Raw genomic sequence first — 4528 nt, forward strand, 5'->3', positions numbered from 1 at the left:
AGAGCTTCAGCGAAAGGTATATTGATATGAAGTTTCTTGAACACCTCCAGAAACTTAGCAAATTGCTTATCTAACTTCTGCTTATGCAGCCTCTTAGGAAAAGGAGGTGGAGAATAGACCTGTTTCTCCCCTGTATAACCCTCAGGAGGAGTGTGTTCCGCAGTTTTCTTCCTTGATTCCACTTCTGCTTCCTTCTACACTTCTTCTTCAGCCAAAACTTCATATTCTGGAACTTGATATTTTTTCAGGGCTTGCAACCTTCCCAAACCTCAATGTAATTGCATTCACCTATTCTTCAACTTCCCTCTTGCCTGGATTGGATTCTGTATTACTAGGAAGCAATTCTGGTGGTCGATTCAATAAGGTGTTAGCAATTTTCCCTATTTGGTTCTCCAGAGTCTTGATAGAAATAGTCTGGCTTTCGCATATAAGAGCCTAGTTTTTGCACATAAGCCTCAACACCTCCAATTCAGATTTTTCATTGGCAGATTGACTTACACTTCCATGCGGGTAGTGTTGAAGTTGGAGTTGTTGTATTGGTGCATACTGTTGCTGAAAACCAGGAGGATTGAATTGATTGGATTAAAACTGCTGATAAGGATGTCTTACCGCATTCTGATTGTTGCTCCAGCTGAAGTTAAGATGATTCCAGTTGTCAAGATGATGAGTGTTTGGAACTGGTTGCTGCGATCTCTGAAAGTTGCTAATAAACTGAGCTGATTCACTAGATATAGCGCATTGCTCCATCGCATGCTAACATGCACACAGCTCACAAACACTGGTTATCTGATTAACACCATAGTTAGCCAGAGAATCGATCTTCATAGACAACTCATTTAGTTGAGCAGTGATAGCCATAGCTGTATCCACTTGAACAACTCCTGCTACCTTACCCTATAGCAATCTCTGAGTTGGATGCTGGTATTCATTAGCAGCCATTAGTTCAATTAGATCATAAGCTTCATTGTAGCTCTTAGCCCATAAGGCTCCACCTGATGCTGCATCGAGCATGGGTCTGGAATGTGCTCCCAAACCATTATAAAAACAATTGATGATCATCTAATCAAGCATTCCATGATTAGGACACTTCCTAAGCATCTCCTTGTAGCGCTCCCAAGCTTCATATAAAGATTTTCCTAATTGTTGCGCAAATTGAGTAAGAGCATTCCTGATTGCAGCTGTCTTTGCTATAGGGAAGAATTTAGTGAGAAACTTTTGAGCAAGATCTTCCCAAGAAGTAATCGAACCAGCTGGTAGAGAGTGTAACCAGCTCTTAGCCTTGTCCCTCAGAGAGAATGTGAATAGTCTTAGCTTCACAGCATCTTCAGAAACACCGTTGAACTTGAAAGTGTCGCAGATCTCAATGAAATCCCTAATGTGCATATTGGGATCTTCCGGTGGAGAACCCCCAAACTGGATTGAATTCTGCACCCATTGAATTATGCCAGGCTTGATCTCAAAGGTATTAGCTGTGATACCTGGTCTGACAATGCTAGATTGAATGTCATTGATCTTGGGTTGAGAAAAATCCATCAATGCTTTCGCTCGTGCTGCTGGATCTTCCATTGTAATGTGTACCTGAAACACAAACAAATAAACCGTGAAAGTAAAAAAATTCGAGTCAGTGAAATTTAATGACCACTGATGACAAGCACATAAACTAAAAATTAACACTGATCCCCGGCAGTGGCGCCAAAAACTTGTTAGGGCTAAAACACACGTTAAAACTACACTCAAATATACGCGTTCGCAAGTAGTATAAGATATAAATCAGATTCATTCCCACATAGACTGGTTTAGGTTAAGTTCAATTTATGCACCTATGCAACAATGTATGGTTATCGCTCAATGCTAAGACAAGTAACAAATTGGGTTTTGATTAAACTAAGATATTATACTAAATAGCATTAACTAAGAGAATTGAGGTTGAATAACTCATAAGATAAACATGGGATTCTAACTTCATTACAACTTTATTCAAAGTAATTGTTCTTAACCTTAGCATTTGATGGTGATGACACTAATCAGATAACACGAAACTAGTAAACGCCAACTTTTGTTGTACGAATACCCTACTACCAAGCATCCACAAAAGAGATAGAAGTTGAATAGATTCCAATGCTTAGTCCTTATATGTCTATAAGAATTGAAAACATAACGGTTTAATGCGCAAGTTCTCTATCATGATTATAGAGGGCAAGTAAGATGGTTAAAATTACCTACGAATCATGCATATAAATACATGAACCTATGCTAGCATGGCAAGTTCTAAATCTCTATATTCACTGTCGCTTCAATACAGATTAACACGTTATCTTATATGTTAGCTACGCACAAAAGACGAATACGCACAACCAATACTGAGATATCAATTAATCACCACATACCAAGATATTGAAATAAATTAACTATATAAATCCATAAGTAAATTTGTTAGAACCCCACGATAACGATTAGTTCATAACCGAACTCATCGTCACCATGGGTTCCAATGAAAGCATGATAATAAACAATATAAGAGTACTAGGGTTCAAGAAAAAATCAAAAACAAGCATCCAAGTATCAACTATATTAAAGAAAACAAGAGTCTTCTTCTCCGTAGCCTTCTCGTGCTCTCTAGGTCTTCTTATTGCTCTCACAGGTCTCCTTGTTAAAAATGTCTTTTTATTGGTATATATAGGCTCCCGGATGACCAGGCTTCTCAAAATCTTCAATATCGACTAAAATCAAGATTCTGGGGTAGAAACTGGGTGCGGGCACGCGGTCTTCGGCGCGGCCGCGCTGAAATAGTGTTTCAGCGGCGCGGGCGCGCTACCTTCTGGTGCCGCCGCGCTGATATTCTAGAATTTTTCTGACAAATCTTCTTTTGGCCATATCTTGAGTCTTGCTCATCAGAATTAGGCGATTTAACTTCCCACACGAAGCTAACAAGATTCTCTACAAATTGAGAATGACCTAGGCTTCCAATTATGATCGCGTTTCAGCATATTTCCTTGAAAAACTCCTTTCTTTATATAACTGATGCCTGAAATGCAATAACACAAATACACATAAAAAATACCAACAACTTGAGTCCAAAACACAACTTAAGCCTGTAATGAAGCGTTCAAAGTAGATATAAAATCCACTTATCATGAGCGGCGAAGAAGCAAGAAGAGATGAAGAAGAAAAAGTTAGGATAGATTCTAGGAATAGTCTAGTTCTTGTTAAGACTATTTTCTTGTTTCTTCTATGTACTTTCTTTTTCTAAATTAATGAATGGATATATATTATCTTCTTTTGCTTTATTAAATGACTTCTTGATTACTTTCTTGTATGTGTGCTTGAATGTTCTTAAATGTTAAATCAGTATTGCATGCTAAATAACAGATATTTTTCATAGTGCATATGAATAAACTAATCCCTGTTTGAGTCATGTGACACTTCAGTACAAATTGAGCATTATAGGAATTAACCATTGTTCAAGAAGAAAATTTAAGGAAGATTTAATTCTTAATCACTAAGATTTATAATCTTTGAGTGTTTTTTACAATTCAAACTCTTTTGAAACTTTCTTTTTCTGATCAAGAAAGTTGTCCACGCTCAATCTCAAATTTCATATATCTTATATCTTAAATTTCTTCTTACAACTGAAACACTTGAATTCTTTTCTCAAATGTTGCAAAAAATCAAGTGTCATAATTCTTGAATTATGTTCACCACTCAGAAACAACATTTAGTTGGTTAGAGACTACTTGCTGATGTAGATCTTGATGATACTAACAGAGACACAGAGGTTTCATCAGTTTTTACTGAAGACTATGTGACAGCTTTCATTAAACACATTCAAGTGTTAGTTATTTGCAAGAAGAACACATGTTTGAGATCATGGTACATGACAGTAACCTGATCAAATCCTCTCCAATTCAAATAGAGGTTCTCATTATTGATGAACAACAACTATCATAACCACAATATCTACTGTGAGCCTAATTGTGAATTCACAAGGTATAAATACTGGTGTTAGTTTATCATCATTTATTTTAAATACTGATTTAGTTCTTTTAGCATTTATAGTATATTTTTCATGATATAAATCTTGTTGACATGATTACATCTAGACCTTAGTTAAGGACTACCTCTAGTTGTATGATCACAGATCACCCTTCTTTAGCCACCTCGTATTTCTGTAGGACAATCTTTCAGAGCCTTTTTCTGTGAGATATGTGAACAGATTGAGAGAAAAACAGAATTTAAGAGAGGCAGGATCCTTCCTGGAAAAAGGAGAGGTAGATGAGAGAAAGGATTTAGTAATCCTTGTGAGAAAGCTCTAACTATTAAAAGTCATGAGATATGTGGTGTGAGGAGTAGTGAGACTACTTTTAAAGAATAGAGAGATTAAGTTTTATTTGCTATACATTTGCATATGCTCAGAGTACTAAAGGAACAGATGTTGAATAGCAGTTTGTTGAATCTCAAGAAAACTCTGATGTATCAAAGGCTATTAATCTCCTTGCAAATCTAAGTACTGATACTTTCTTGCAGTCCA

General features: G+C 36.6%; 1 non-coding gene across 1 annotated transcript; it reads left to right on the forward strand.

Moving 5' to 3' along the window:
• Positions 1 to 1069: 1069 nt before the first annotated feature.
• Positions 1070 to 1176, forward strand: LOC141669169 (small nucleolar RNA R71). The gene has a single exon (XR_012553459.1). It is a non-coding gene; the product is annotated as a small nucleolar RNA R71 (small nucleolar RNA).
• Positions 1177 to 4528: the final 3352 nt, after the last annotated feature.

This window comes from Apium graveolens, chromosome 6 (genome assembly GCF_009905375.1).
Source record: "Apium graveolens cultivar Ventura chromosome 6, ASM990537v1, whole genome shotgun sequence".
NCBI classification, from domain to species: domain Eukaryota; kingdom Viridiplantae; phylum Streptophyta; class Magnoliopsida; order Apiales; family Apiaceae; genus Apium; species Apium graveolens.